Genomic DNA, 16,530 nt, shown 5'->3' on the forward strand with positions numbered 1-16,530 from the left:
CATTGGGCTGAACTTAGCTGGAAGGCAACTGCTTAGCGGGTGAAGTGTTACTGGCGACAGCAAGCAGATTACGTTTTAATGTCACCTACTCGACTGTTGGAGGAAGCTGTGTGTCTATATTGTTGACTTTTCTGCAATGGGCACATGTTCTTAACTGGTTCCTTTCGGATCTAGATAGTATTGTGTACTGTGTATGGAACCAGGGACCTAGAAACGAGGGAGAGGCTTCGTACTGCCGTAACCCTCAGTGGTACACAACCCCACAACAGGCCACTGCTGTCGACCTACCCCACTGCCGCCCCACACCGGACACAGGGTTATTGTGCGGTTCGGCGCCCAGTGGACCCCCCTCCCCCCTCCTCACCCCGCTCTCCGGGAACGTCTCAGCCGAGACGAGTGTACCCCAAATGTTTGCGTGGTAGAGTAATTGTGGTGTACACGTATGTGGAGTCAGTGTTCGCGCAGCGATTGACGACATAGTGTAACTGAGGCGGAATAAGCGGAACCAGCCCGCATTCGCCGAGGCAGATGGACAACCGCCATAAAAACCACCCACAGGTTGGCAGGCACACCGGACCTCGACACTTACCCGCCCGGCGGATTCGTGTCGGGGACCGGCACGCCTGCCTGATCGGGAAGCAGCGCGCTGGCCCGTGCGGCCAGCCGGGCGGGCTTAGATGGTATTTGTGGTCGTTCCTCCTGTATTATGACATGATCGAAGGCGCACATTCGAATTTTTCTATCAGGCTGTGTTTAGTCTATTTTCTGGATACGTATTCATGATTTGTGCCGAAGGTGGATTGTAATTTGGATTTTGGTTACTGTTTACCAAGTTACCATGTAGCTTGGTTGATTGTGTACGGACTTACTGTTAAAATTTTCTGTAAGTTACTTATCTGGCGTATTGTCTGTTCAGTGCCTGCCAGTCACGTTTTACTTATTGGTGTTTTGTATTTTATTAGAATAGAGTTCAATAACAAATTGTTGATGGCATACAGCAACTAGCCACAAATTGATTTCAGTTTACTTTATTCGAAATGTACCATTACTGTTTTACAATTTTCAGAGTGTCACAGTACCTGTCAGCGTTAATTGTGGTCCCAGCTATTCAGCTACGCAAATCGTGACCAAAACAGACACCACTTGTATGATAACCATTGGCAGAATGATAATAGTTACAGAGATAGATCACATTTCCATCGTAACGATTATGACGGAGACAACTGTAGAAATAGCCAATATGTGAGCCAGACTAATTATTATCAAGGGCGACAAAATGACTTCAGATGCAACAGCCCACCACGTAATTACCATTCCGAGAGAAATTCTCCACCAATTAACTCACAAGAAAAAACTTACAAAAATTGCCGACAAGACGACAGACGCTATAGTCATGACGACAGTTCTGAATTTAATCAGAATCAAATAGGGCAGGGACCTCTCAACAAGGTTACATTATAGAAATTGGACCTCCAAATCCCAGTAACGACGCGCGACAACGAAGAGATAATAGACAATGACTCACACTGCAGGCAGCTACAGAATATACCTATGAAAATGACGACATCATTGCTATGACAATCAAATAACACAGTAATTTTACGAGTTCACTTTTATAGGGAACTGACGACACAGTTTTCTTGTGTTTCCATTTTTGCTTGTTCATTGAACGCTTACGTCACGACTATAGGGTTCACATTCTTGGAACATCTACTGATAATGAGGTTTTACTGTAACTTTTTGGTTTACCAGAAAAAAAACATTTTTTTAATTTAAAACGCTTTTGGAGAAGTCACAGAAGACACGGTGTTTGGTTTGTTTGATAGCTACAGGATTACGCTGCGATGCTACTAACAAGTGACATAATTTTCATTATTGCTTTTACGCCATATCTGTTTTATGTCTGCACAGTTTTTATACTTGATTCTGAAAAGTAAAACGTTTTGGTAATGACTTTCGTGGCATAGCTACAGTGAGACAGCTTTTTTTCGTAACACAGCTACACGTTACAGTGCAGTATATTCAACGTTACGGCAGTGAACGTAATAACTACGAAATTTATACGCGTAGCACTTTACTTTTATATATGACAACGTAAGTACATTGATTTTTGGAGAAATTGGCTTATAAACGACGATAAATAAAACACTTGGCACATTTTTACTGTTGAGCAATGACAAAAATTTTCTTACTGCAAGAAGCTTAAGTTAGCGCTACATGACACGTATTTGAGTGATAACTCTTTGTACCTCGAATTTTTTTAGAAATATTTTTGAGCTACAATGATACAGAGAAGGTTTTCGGTGATACATTTAATTCCTCAGTTTTAATCTGTAACATCTGAGGTATAATTACATTATCCTTCACTGAGGCACGAATACTTTGAGTGCTATGCATGTGGCAAGCGCAAGGAGCCCTAGCTAATATGGTATTTGCTTATATAGTTTTATACATTGGTACCATATTTTTCTAACACAGAATTACATAGCTATCTGGCCATTTAACAGAGAGGAATGAACATTTTCTTTTAATACGTCAGTGACATATGTCTACATAATTATGCAGTTGGATTACTTTACACATATTAAATCGTATTTTGTCTGTATTTTGTGAATTTTTCACACATATTGTGATACCATAAGAGCTCTAAGTGACTTCGATGCAATACTCTGCTATGCCCCACTGCGCTCTAGCCGCCTGGAAAAACCCATTGTGTTTCCTGTCGACTTTAATGGTGTCGCTTCAGCACTTTTAAGCTCACCGCACTCCTGTAAGCGCCCTCACAGTTGTAGGAAAGAGAGGCCGTTGACCTCGCTATTGACATTTCTTTGCAGAACACACCACAAACACGACACACTATTACTTGGAAACATATGATTCCTCTTTGGAGTTGGTACTTTGTGCTACTTACTAAAATGCATTTGAATTGACGGCAAGTATTCTTACATTTACTCACCTGATTATGGCAAGTGTCTCCCTACAAGAGAATTTATACTGACTTATGAAATGCCACATGGCCGTTGAATTATGTTTTTGTTCTGCTTTCTACATAATGTGCTTATTTTGTTTGATGTATGGTTTCTACCTGCACTGCAGCATTGGTTTTATAAAATAAAATTTAATATCTATGCTAATGTGTACACTTTCTGTCAACAGATCTATTAAATAATATTTTTATAATCCACATTCCTAAAAAAGAACAATAAGAAGGAGGAGGGACTAGTAACAGGAATTGAATACATAATTTTCTTTTCAAGGATTTGGTAATCTTTTGGGTACAATAAGTTGTTGTGGTGCGACACTTTAGTGTTATGATGTGACATAAAGTCATTGAATTTCACATGGGAAATAGAACAGATCTTGTTCCTCATGCTGGTGCTTTGCATAGTATTGATGATCACAGATGCACAAATGGTATTGTACGCTTGCACATATTTCCCTTATCTGCATTGCTGTCTTTACTGCAATATTTTTTCTGCTTGTGCTTTCTCATATTTAGGAATAAGTTATTGTATTTAGGCTGCTATTTGTCAGGCAATGTCCTACTGAATTTTACTTTGTATTACTGGGATGAGCAAGTTTTACAGCTAATTTATTTATCTAGTTTCCTGCATATTGCCTTATATTAGTTGTAATTTTTGCATTTTGTTTGCTAATTTAGATATGTTGCTGCTTGCTTTGCCAATTTGTATATTTATCGTTATTTTTTGTGTTAATTGTTTTGTGCCACTGCACTGCCTCATTCTCTAGTTTATATATCTGAGCTCAGTAGATTTAAGTTAGCTTAAGAGGGGATATGCTTTATAAGAAAATGAGTTGTGATGAGTTGTGAAGAAATGCATTGAGAAGCTATAAGAAAAAGGTTTGTCCAAAGAATATTGTACAATGAGGAATAATTAATTTGAAAGAGGAAATGAACAGATATAAGTAGGGTATAGTGACAAGAGGTTTAGATAGGCTTTTCTTGGAAACGAATTATGAGATAAGAAAAAATATGGAAGGATACGCATTGGTTGAAAATATAACTACAGAAAACGTGCTTAGATAGGACTTTTTTTTTGGGGGGGGCGGGGGGAACAAATGTTAGAGTAAGAGAGGTAAATGAAGATTTGGTTCGAAATGAAGTAGTTTTGGCTAAAAGTTAAGGAGGTATGAGCATGAAGAATATTGCTGAAAGCAGAAAAATTAAACAGAAGTATAAAATGCTCATGACAAGTACTGCAGTACTAAATTTTACACTGAAAACAGCCCTTGTCCTTTCCTTTTGTGTTATTCCACTACGTTTATGTGTACCCTTGTGCGACTGTGTTCTTCGTGTATCTATGTGTTTACTTGATAAGATAAATTTGGTAGAATTTTTTTCTTCTAATACTGAGCTGCATTCACTATTATGACGAATACTGTTATCCTAAAATCTAAGCTGTGTTTTTATGCCACATTCTTTACTTTAGAAAGATTTTCAGATCTTGTTTATTCTGTTAAGCTTTCTTTTAATGCTCGTATGCCAAGTTAATGTTTCTAAGGATATTCTCATTTTTCGTTTATTTACTTACATCATAATTCCTGAAATACTCATGTATATACTTATTTTTATTCTTTTTGTAAAGCTTGTACTAGTAAAAATGTTATTTGTATTATCACGTTCTTCACTATACATGATGTTTTCTTTACATTTGTAATTGTATTCTCATGCAGTAAAATTGTAATTGTATAGACACCAGTTCTTCAAGTTAGATAAGTAGTAGGGATTCACTTGACTGCACAAATTTGTCTGTTGGTCATACTGTATGTAGCAATATGAGAGACTATATGTCTGTGTTAGTGGTTACACGAGTGTTGATAATTCGTCAAGGGACTGGTTAACAGCATTGCTGTTATTGCAAAAAAATTAGCGAGTGCGCTAGTGGTGGTTCATGGACTTGCTACATTATCCTCGAGACTCCTCAGCTATGATTGTGCACCTGTACAGTCGTAACGGATGGCTGCTGGCCATCTCTACAAGGACTGCAGTGGGTCTGAACCTTTGGTGGCCCATTACTACCATAATCTTTACAAAAACTACAGTGGGTCTGCACCTTTTGTGGTCCATTACTACCATAATTTCTACAAGGGCTACAGTGGGTCTGCACCTTTGGTGGTCCATTACTACTATAATCGTTACAAGGACTACAGTGGGTCTGCACCTTTGGTGGCCCACTACTACCACAATCTCTACAAGGAATACTGTGGGTCTGCTCTGTGGTGACCTGCCAGTTCTACTAATATTCCTGAAGACTGCGCCTGACTCTACTGTGGGTCTGCTCTGTTGTGGCCCTTTACCAATTTTCTCAACTCCAGTCTTCATGTCAAGAGTCAGCACTGTGTTTCCATGGGTAGGACACTACTACTTCTTCACGATTGGACTGTGAGGAGCATTTTTGCTTTATTGACCAACAGTATACTACTAATTGTGTGCATCTGATCTATTTGCTACCGTTAATATATAAAATTTTAACAAATTATTACTGGCCACTGCCCAAAACGCTTGGTAAAATCTGAGAGGCGCAGGGGGGCTATGTAAGTAGCCTGTTTGTATGTTTCTCTGTTGGCAGCGCTATAGATTGCATTAATATCACCAAAAGCGCTCTGCGCCCTCATTAAGAGACTCTGTGGGTGGACGGTCTCGCTGTTAGAAGTTAATAGTTAGCGGTGTTAAAGTTTAGAAGTACTGGCGCGAGCGGACGGTTTGGACGCGTGTCTGTCATGGAGATTTAGTGTTGGTTGGAAATGGATCGTACAATAATGATTGAGGTATCCGCTGATGTTTGGATAATGGAATTATTGATGAGTATATAATTATTGGTACTGGGTGTCACATGATTAAGGTAAAATTTACTAAATACATTATTTGCCCTGCAACGAAATCTTTCTTTCGCGAATCACATACGTATTAGTACTTAGAGCCTATAGCAGTTAGAATCTTTTTATTTAGCTGGCTGTATGCTTGCTGTATTTGCTGTAGTTCGTGTCATGAAGATTTTCTGGGAGGTAAGTGACCTATGAAGAAGTGTAGGTTACTGTTAGGATTTATTCTAATTCAGGACCGTTATTTTGTGTTAATTATTTGCAGTCAGATTGCGTTGCGCTTGTATACTGTGGGTAATAAATGAATAGGATAAATTTGAGTTGTATTTGTCAAGGAAAACTCTGTCGGTCAGTGCTGAAATGATAAAAAAAAGTTAAGAGACAGCAGGTTAACTGTCACCTACTCGACTGTTGGAGGAAGCTGTGTGTCTTTTCTGCAATGGGAACATGTTCTTAACTGGTTCCTTTCGGATCTAGATAGTATTGTGTACTGTGTATGGAACCGGGGACCTTGAAACGAGGGAGAGGCTTCGTACCGCCGTAGCCCTCAGTGGTACACAACCCCACGACAGGCCACTGCACTCAGTACTTAAAGAACATTCAGTTGCATTCGGCAGTTTCAGACTTAAACATAGAAGTTTCCACTTCAATTACTTGCCGTGGTAAATATTAAGTGACTAATTACACTCCTGGAAATTGAAATAAGAACACCGTGAATTCATTGTCCCAGGAAGGGGAAACTTTATTGACACATTCCTGGGGTCAGATACATCACATGATCACATTGACAGAACCACAGGCACATAGACACAGGCAACAGAGGATGCACAATGTCGGCACTAGTACAGTGTATATCCACCTTTCGCAGCAATGCAGACTGCTATTCTCCCATGTAGACGATCGTAGAGATGCTGGATGTAGTCCTGTGGAACGGCTTGCCATGCCGTTTCCACCTGGCGCCTCAGTTGGACCAGCGTTCGTGCTGGACGTGCAGACCGCGTGAGACGACGCTTCATCCAGTCCCAAACATGCTCAATGGGGGACAGATCCGGAGATCTTGCTGGCCAGGGTAGTTGACTTACACCTTCTAGAGCACGTTGGGTGGCACGGGATACATGCGGACGTGCATTGTCCTGTTGGAACAGCAAGTTCCCTTGCCGGTCTAGGAATGGTAGAACGATGGGTTCGATGACGGTTTGGATGTACCGTGCACTATTCAGTGTCCCCTCGACGATCACCAGAGGTGTACGGCCAGTGTAGGAGATCGCTTCCCACACCATGATGCCGGGTGTTGGCCCTGTGTGCCTCGGTCGTATGCAGTCCTGATTGTGGCGCTCACCTGCACGGCGCCAAACACACATACGACCATCATTGGCACCAAGGCAGAAGCGACTCTCATCGCTGAAGACGACACGTCTCCATTCGTCCCTCCATTCACGCCTGTCGCGACACCACTGGAGGCGGGCTGCACGATGTTGGGGCGTGAGCGGAAGACGGCCTAACGGTGTGCGGGACCGTAGCCCAGCTTCATGGAGACGGTTGCGAATGGTCCTCGCCGATACCCCAGGAGCAACAGTGTCCCTAATTTGCTGGGAAGTGGCGGTGCGGTCCCCTACGGCACTGCGTAGGATCCTACGGTCTTGGCGTGCATCCGTGCGTCGCTGCGGTCCGGTCTCAGGTCGACGGGCACGTGCACCTTCCACCGACCACTGGCGACAACATCGATGTACTGTGGAGACCTCACACTCCACGTGTTGAGCAATTCGGCGGTACGGCCACCCGGCCTCCCGCATGCCCACTATACGCCCTCGCTCAAAGTCCGTCAACTGCACATACGGTTCACGTCCACGCTGTCGCGGCATGCTACCAGTGTTAAAGACTGCGATGGAGCTCCGTATGCCACGGCAAACTGGCTGACACTGACGGCGGCGGTGCACAAATGCTGCGCAGCTAGCGCCATTCGACGGCCAACATCGCGGTTCCTGGTGTGTCCGCTGTGCCGTGCATGTGATCATTGCCTGTACAGCCCTCTCGCAGTGTCCGGAGCAAGTATGGTGGGTCTGACACACCGGTGTCAATGGGTTCTTTTTTCCTTTTCCAGGATTGTAGATTATTTCGAGAATGTATTCTAAATTTCTACATAGTTTAATTCTCTGTTACTCCGCGCTCAGACTCGCAACAATATTCTTGTGCATTCCGAAATGGAACATTACATTTGTGATTAAATGAAACGTCATTATAGGAACAAATTATATCTCTTCAATGCGTCTTCCTGTGGAGTCAAAGCTATAGTCCTCTTCTGAATTGCAAAGGACTCGTAGCACAGTTTAAAACACTGTATTGACTACATGTCCTTCCGATTATGCCTCCTGAGGCTCACTTTTATATATATAGTTCTTTCCAGAGTTATTTCTGTTCAAACCAAGCCATTTCTTTGTTATTTGTACGTTATGCAGAGGCACGTTGCCACGCTGTGATGTTGCCGTAGTTTGGCATGTAATTTTTTCTAATGTACCAGAAGTAAATTAATTAAGTTGGCAATCGCAAACCATTACGAGTAAGTATTCTATCTTTGCATGGGCTTTGGTATTAAATGCAAAAAGGTCATTTGATGGATACTGTTCCTTTTTGTCATATTAGGTACTCGTAACTTACGCGCTGATCAGAATCCTTCATTTATTCATTCATGCTTAGAATCAGTGATTGCAAGTTTGAGAGGACAGCGTCATCTGCATTGATGGAAAATTTAACCCGAAAGGAAATACATAATTCAGCTCTTCCTCATTTTCTTGATGAACCATTTATCGTTTAATGTTTCAACAGGAGTTACGTAAAATCCGGTTTCGTGGCACTTAGATTATGTAATCATGTATGTATTTGTGTTTATTCTGTTAAATATACGAGGTCTGACTATCTTTCTCCCAGAGCGAGGAGGCGCAGTGGTTAGCAGATTGGACTCGGATTCGGGAAGACGCCAGTTCAAAGCCGCGTCCAGCCATCCTTATTTAGGTTTTCCGTGATTTCCCTACATCGATTCCTTTCACATCCTTCGCTTATCCCAGGGGACCGATGACCTCACTGTTTGGTCCACTCCCCCAAATCTGTCAACCAACCAACTGCCTTTCTAAATTTTTTTCTGTCGTATAAAGATTCATACTTAGTGCACAGCTTAATAGTTCATGGTTTTACTTTCACTGTTCATTGGCGTTGCCTTGAACAAACACAATTCTCTTCTGAACCTTCCTGACCGGTTGAAACTGTGTGCATGACCAAGACTGGAACTCGCGACCTTTATTTTTAACGGGTAAGCGCTCTACCAACTGAGCCACCCACGACTCGCGACCCCTCCTCACATCTTTAATTCCACCAGTACCTCATGTCCTACCTTCCAGGAATCCTAGAAGCTGTTCTGTCAATCTTAAAGGACTAGCATCCCTGTAAGTAAACCATGTCTCCGAAGTATCCTTTATTTCAGAAGTGCTAGTCCTGAAAGTTTTGCAGACGAATTTCTGTGAAATTTCGAAGGTAGGATTTGAGGTACTGGCGGAAGTGAAGCTGTGAGGAGGGGTCGTGAATCGCGCTTGGATAGCTCAGACGGCGCAGCAGTTGCTCGCGAAAAGCAAAGGTCCCGAGATCGAGTCGTGATCCGGCAGACAATTTTAAACTGCCAGAAAGTTTCATAATAGCTCACACTCCTCACCAGAGTGCAAAATTCGTTCTTTAATTTTCTTGTATTAATCTAATCAAGATGTAGTGGATAACGTTGCAAGGCTGTTCGCAGACGATGCTGTTGTCTACGAGGAAGTTGCAACGCCAGAAGATTGTACCGAATCGGAAGAACACCTGCGGAAGTTCGATGATTGGTGCAGGGACTGGCAGTGGACTTTGAACGCGAATAAATCCACTGAATTAGGAATAAATAAGCGAACAGATTCATTTGTGTTCGATTACTCTGTTGGCATGAGTAGCTGGAAATGGTAGAAAGTGTAAGACATCGTATTTTACGGATTATAAAACGCTATGGATTATAAGACACGCTTCAGTTTTTTAACATTTTTAAAAATATCATTCTTACCATTTTTATTATTAGACTGCGAAGCCGGAGTAAAAAAAAATCTTAGTTTATAAAACGAACTAACCTTTTAAATCCCCGATAATCACGTTCTAGTTATGACCATTTTCCGTTCAGTCCTCTACTTGCACATTTAGTCTTCCTCATTTTTTTCGGTTCTTCTTTACTAGCCAGGCCGAAATGTTGCTCAGATACTTTTTTTCCATGTTCTTATGCATGTGCTATTTCTTTCAATTTATACCCGCATCATATGAATATCTTTTATTGTTTTCCATTACGAAACTAGTTTAGTATTTTTACCTATAACACAAATCACTTTCAATTCAAGTTCACTGGCACATCGGGCTACAATGACGCATCATAGTCTAGACAGCGTTCAAATGGTTCAAATGGCTCTGGCATCTGAGGTCATCAGTCCCCTAGACTTATAACTACTTAAACCTAACTAACCTAAGGACATCACACACATCCATGCCAAAGGCAGGATTCGAACCTGCGACCGTAGTAGCAGCGCGGTTCCGGGCTGAAGCACCTAGTACCTCTCGGCCACAGCGGCCTGGGTCTGTTATTGCGGGAAGGGAGGGACACAATATTACCAAGCTCGTGAATCCCGGCAACTCATGTTATCGCATCGGCACACTGCTGCTGCCAGTTGAATCCAGTGTTGCCAGATAGAGATAGGTTTCCCGTGGCTTCGAATATAAGAAGATTTTTAGGACTGGCGAAACTTTAAATCAAACACTGAGCATATTTATATTTACTTCAAGTATAAGGCCCTCCTGAATTTTGGAGCCAGTTTTTCAAAGAAAAAAGTGCGTCTTCTAGTCCGTAAAATAAAATACGTTGGGGGAACTGTGTGGAGTGATCTAACGTGGAAGAACTGCATAAACCTAAATGTTGAAGATGTAAATGGCACGCTGAGATTTATTGGAAGGACATCAAGGACTTGTCATTTACCCAAAAAAGAAATGGTTTACAAAAAACTTGTAAGACCGATTTTTGAGTATTGCTCATTAGTTTGGGACGCGTACTACGTTGGATCAATAAGTGTGAGACAGAAACCCGCCGAAGAGCGGCAACTTTCATCACAGGATCGTTTAGTTAGTGCGAGAACCTTAAGCCCGTATCACACTGAGTAAGGTACGCCATACATTTGCTAGATGATGCGCTTGACTGCTGTCTAGGAGGGAGGGGTGTCGACTGCATCGCATGCTGAACCTCTCACATAGTGTAAGATCGGGAACAGAAGCTAAGAGCCGCGTTTGACTGCGTGAACGGCAAACTAAGCAAGTTGCCTAACCTGATTTTTTTCAAATGATTGTAAGAAGTTATTTAGTAAAAAAATTATTCTCGCACATCTTATTACCTTAATTCGGCAGTTTCATGTCGACCTGATTATCTTTTCGTTAATGGTCACAGTCATTGTAATGTTTTGATATTAAGTAAACTACAGCTCGAATTTCGGAAAGCTTGTACTGAAGAATGAGGGTCACTATGAATTTGAAATTGATGAGTGTTAGGTCACACGTTGCTGTGTATGATATATAGCTAACATGTTGAACTATTCTTCAAAACTGGAAGTATATCACTATCTGGCAACACTGTAAGGGAAGTGGATTGTACGAACTCGTACGTCAGTGAAAATAGCCAGAATAAATATTCATATTACCCGTATCTCATAAACGGTCTGAGATATCGAAACAAGGTTTTGGCAAATGGTGTATGCAAAGAGAAGAGTGTCTTGTCATATGATTAAAATGCATAACATCCATATCTAGCGCGATGCTCAAGGAACTACAGAAGTTTTTCAATAAAACAAACTACGTATGAGATGGGTTTCATGGGTTTTTTCTACAAACTGCAGTGCCAGTCACTACAGGAGAGACGTTGTGTATCACACAGTGGCCTACTGAGAGAATACATTCCTGGAAGTATCGGGCAACACAATACTTTCTCACAGATTGAGCTGTGATGAGGAACTGCATTTAAGTAGATCTGATATAGAGGTTAGTCAACAGTCGTGCTTCCCACACGTCTTTCGCAAATGGAACTGGTGCGGTGCAGCTGCTTATTCTAGCAAGGGTTACTGTTAGCGAAGCGACTGACCTTGTGCTCTGTTGATGGTCGTTGAGAAAGCTAGGCAAATGGGGAACTGTAGTCGTTTGAAATGAAATGGCATGTCGATGATAATGATAGGAACACGTGGAATGGGCATATCATCTCCGCAATTGCAGCATTGTCTTGTTCGCAATCAATTTTAATTTAAAAGCGGTATATTATCTCTGGGAATGCTGTATAGCATTGTGTATCAGTGAAGTATATGTATGATGTACGCTATTTATACACTAGGAACAGTTTAATATTTGTTTGGGGCTGTGTAGGACCACGGGTAGCCCTTTAGTGGACTCCATTCTCCTCCTCTTCTCCCAGAACCCCTTCATTCTTTCTATTCGTCTCTCCCGCTGTTATTCCGAGGTCTTCAGTTTCCGTTTCTCGTGTCGGCTTTACTGGAGACATTCTAATCCTTTTCTGTATTCTTCTTTGTCATTGACCTCCGGCATATTGGTCGATGTATATTTGTTCCTCCAATTATCCTTTCCTTCGATCTTGATCCCCAATTCCAAACAGTCCTTCCGAAGTTCAACAATCCACTTGGTTCCTGTCTTTCCTCTTGTCCTCCCTGTTGTTGCTCACACTCTCTTCGTCATTCTGTCCATACTCATCCTAACTACACGTCCAGCAAACCTTGCCCTTTTGAGTCTGATTTCCTCGGATGTTGTTCTCATGTTCAGGTACAGTTCTTCCCTAGGTCGTCGCACCCACCTCTCTCCACCTCTTTTTGGACCTAGTATTTTTCTCTCTTCTTTCTCTAGTTGTTCTGCCCCATTTATTCCTAGTGTCATCGTCTCAGTAGCATATAAAACTGCATCCCCAACCGTTGCCTTGTAGTGGCTTATCTTTGCCTCTGTGGATATATTCTTTTTATTGTATATCACTCTCGTCGTGCAGAAGGCTGACATAATCTTCTTTATCCTCTCTGTTATTCCCTCCTTGCTCCTGTTCCTTCCTGTTATAAATTCTCCCAGGTATTTAGATTTGTGTACCATTTCCACTGTGCCTTCCGGTGTTTCCCAGTCTGCAGTGGTATTTATCGTCTTTGTCTTGTTATAGGCTATACTCACTCCCACCTTTCTGGCTACCTTACTTAAGTTGTCGAGTTGTGTCTTTGCGTCTTCTTCCGTATCACTTACTATTGCTATGTCATCTGCAATGGCTAGGCAGTCCACTTGAGCCCTGTTGTCCTTTCTGTCCCCCACATGGGTCTTTGGTATTCCCATTTTCTCGTTTATTGCTCTCCACTGCCTAATCACTTCGTCCAGTGCTATATTGAACAACAATGGTGACAGTTCATCTCCCTGTTTAACACCAATCTTGATCTCAAATTCTTCTGACAGTGCTCCCATGAATCTCACCCCTGCTTTTGTGTTTGTCAGAATTTCTTTTATGAGTTCTTGTGTAGTTCCATCAAGTCCTCTGTTCTTCAGGATCCTAACAAGAGTCTGTCTGTCGATGGAGTCGTATGCCTTTCTGAAGCCCACGAAGGTTATTTCAGTCTTTTTGTTTTTTAAGGCCTATGTTCTGTCAGTTGCTTAAGGATAAATATCTGTTCTACACAAGCTGTTCCCTTCCTGAATCCCGCTTGGTAGTCGCCAGCTGTACTTTCTACCTGTTCTTCTACTCTCTTGAACAATAGTTTTGACAGCATCTTGTATCCGACATCTAGTAGTGATATTCCTCTGTAGTTGTTCGTATCTCTCTTGTCCCCTTTCTTATGTGTTGGTACTACAATTGCATTCTTCCATCCTTCTGGCACCTTCTTTGTTCTCTAGATCTGGTGAATTATGTTGGTCATGCTGTCTGTTGCTTTGTTGCCTCCCCACTTCATCATCTCGGCTGCTATACCATCTTCTCCAGTTGCCTCATTATTCTTTAGATCGCTTATGCCATGTGCTACTTCCTCCCTGGTTGGAGGGCGTGGATCTCTCTCTTCTGTGGCAGTCCCCAGTTCCAGCTCTTCTTCAGGTGGTTCACAGTTCTGCAGGTCGTGAAAGCGCTCTGCAAAAGACCGACAGTTCTCCTTCGCACTAGCAGCCAGTTCCCGTTTCTTATCTAAACAGTTCTCTACCCTTGTTTCCAATCAGACTCTTTTTGAATTTCCCGAAAAATTGTCTGCTGTTGTTTTTCCTGAAGTTGGTCTCAATCTCTTCCAGTTCCTGCTTCATCTTCTGTCTTCTGGTCCATCTTATTGTTCGGGCCGCTTCCTTTCTTGCTTCTAAGAAAACTTCCTATTTTTTTCGGGTCCTTCTTGGTGCTCCAGTCTCTCCAGGCTTTCCTGTGAGTCTTTACCGCTTCCTCACATTCCTTGTTCCACCACCAGTGTTTCTGTTCCTTTTCTTCCTTTCCCCATAGTTCATTCTCCATATGTCGCTTCATGTCGTCCACAAAGCATACTGTTGCTGTCCTGTAATGACACGTCCCAATCCTCCGGCTCACCAAAACGTTATAGAGAAGCTTCACCTGGTTGTTAGACTCGTACCAGAACTGGTACGCCTGACCTACTTACTCCCAACTGGGATCCCCCATCTGCCCCACTAGCAGCGTATCCGATAACTGACTGAATAGTACTGGACGTGTCTTGAACAGGCCGCTAATTGAAAAGATTTTTTCAAAAATATAGTTTTATTTTAGGATTTGTTGGGAGCAGATACAAATAAAAGAAGCAGATATTTTTAAGGCACATGTGCAGATTAAGTACAAGAATGATTTGCTCATCATTGCGTTATATGTGGATACGTTTATTCAAGTGCTTTGGAATACACAATATTTTTCTTCTACAGACATACCGATAATATTACAAAAAAACCGCGCGTAAATCGGGTCGTTATTTATTGGGATCGTATATACCGAACACACAGATAGATATAGATAAGTATTATTTTACGTTGCCAGTTGCTTAATATGTGAATTACTGCTGCTGTATCACCCGTCTCTAAGAAAAAGTTGGGGTATTCTTCACTGCCCTGGAGTGATGAGTATAATCAAACAAGAGGAGGGTGGGGATGGTAGTGATAGTAGAAGTACCCTCCGTCACATACTGTAAGGTGGATTGCAGAGTAGAGATGTCAATGAAGAAAAGACCAAAGCAGCAAAGTCGGTTGAGATGGGAGGTAGATTGAGAATTTGGTTTTCTCTCAGTTTTTCCCTTTCTTCGGTATTCAGTCCAGAGAGTCCGGAAAGTCGTTCGGCCGTGTTATCTGCAGCTCCTCCTTCTGGAGCAGCTCTCCTTTCGGTCAGGCCCGTTCCTGGCGGCGAGTGCCTTATCTCGCCAGCTGACCGAGCAGCCCGTAGCCTTCCCAGATGACCTGCGGAGCCGCACCGCACGTGGCCACCCGTGCACCTGCAGCCCTCGCGGGACCGCCATCACACAGGGATTTGGGGCCGCCACCCCTGCCTTCGCCCCGCGAAGTCGAGCAGAAGGGTTGTCCGCGCCGGGGCCGTCACCATGGCTACCGAGCCCCCCCCCCCCCCTCCTTCCCCCACCCCACTGCGCGGGTCAACACCGCCAGCTAAGCCAGCGCGCCGCCGCCTAATTGGAAACGTGACTGTGATCGCCGCGTCGCCCCGCGCCGGCATCACGCACCAGAGCGAGCCTACTGAGCGGAAGAGCTAATACCTGGCGGAAGTCAAGTGTTTTGCACCCGTTGCTAGATTTTTCAGTACGAGAGTCGGAGGGCTTGAAACGGAATCAGTATTTGAGAAGGCAGTGGAACGGGGCTGAGGCTTATTTTCAAAGAGGTAGCAGGCTGTGGCCCGTTATTTAGCGTTCCCTGCTGTGGCTCTGAGCACTATGGGACTTAACATCTGAGGTCATCAGTCCCCTAGAACTTAGAACTACTTAAACATAAGGACATCACCCACATCCATGCCCGAGGCACGATTCGAACCTGCGACCGTAGCGGTCGTGCGGTTACAGACTGTAGCACCTAGAACCGCACGGCCACCTCGGCCGGCTCCCTGATGTGCCAAGCCATACTATTAGCTGCCATGTTTTATGTGGTATTATTCAAAGCGAGAGAGTTTGTGTCTAGTTTTGTAAACTAAACAACTGCTGAACTTATTTTTGCTCACATTATGCAAGCAAGCACATATCTGTATAAAAGACTGAAAAGTGGCATACATATTTTTACGCGTGTTCTGTAATTGGGGAAAGCTGATAGGTGGAAGGTGTATGTAGAATGTCTATATGCGGATGACGAACTTGAAGGCAATATTATAGAACTGGAAGAGGATGTAGATGAAGATGAGATGGGAATGTAGTACTGCTTGAAGAATTTCCTGGAGCACTGAAGGAGCTAATTCGAAACAAGGCGCTAAGAGTAGATAACATTCTGTCACAATTACTAATAGCCTTGGAAAAACCAGCAATGACAAAACTCTTCCATCTGTTGTGCAAGATATATGAGACAAGCGAAATAGCCGCAGGTTTCTAGAACAATGCAATATTTTCTATTCCAAAGAAAGCAGCTGCTGACAGCCGAGAATACTATCGAACT

The sequence above is a fragment of the Schistocerca gregaria genome, chromosome 1 (genome assembly GCF_023897955.1).
Source record: "Schistocerca gregaria isolate iqSchGreg1 chromosome 1, iqSchGreg1.2, whole genome shotgun sequence".
NCBI classification, from domain to species: Eukaryota; Metazoa; Arthropoda; class Insecta; order Orthoptera; family Acrididae; genus Schistocerca; species Schistocerca gregaria.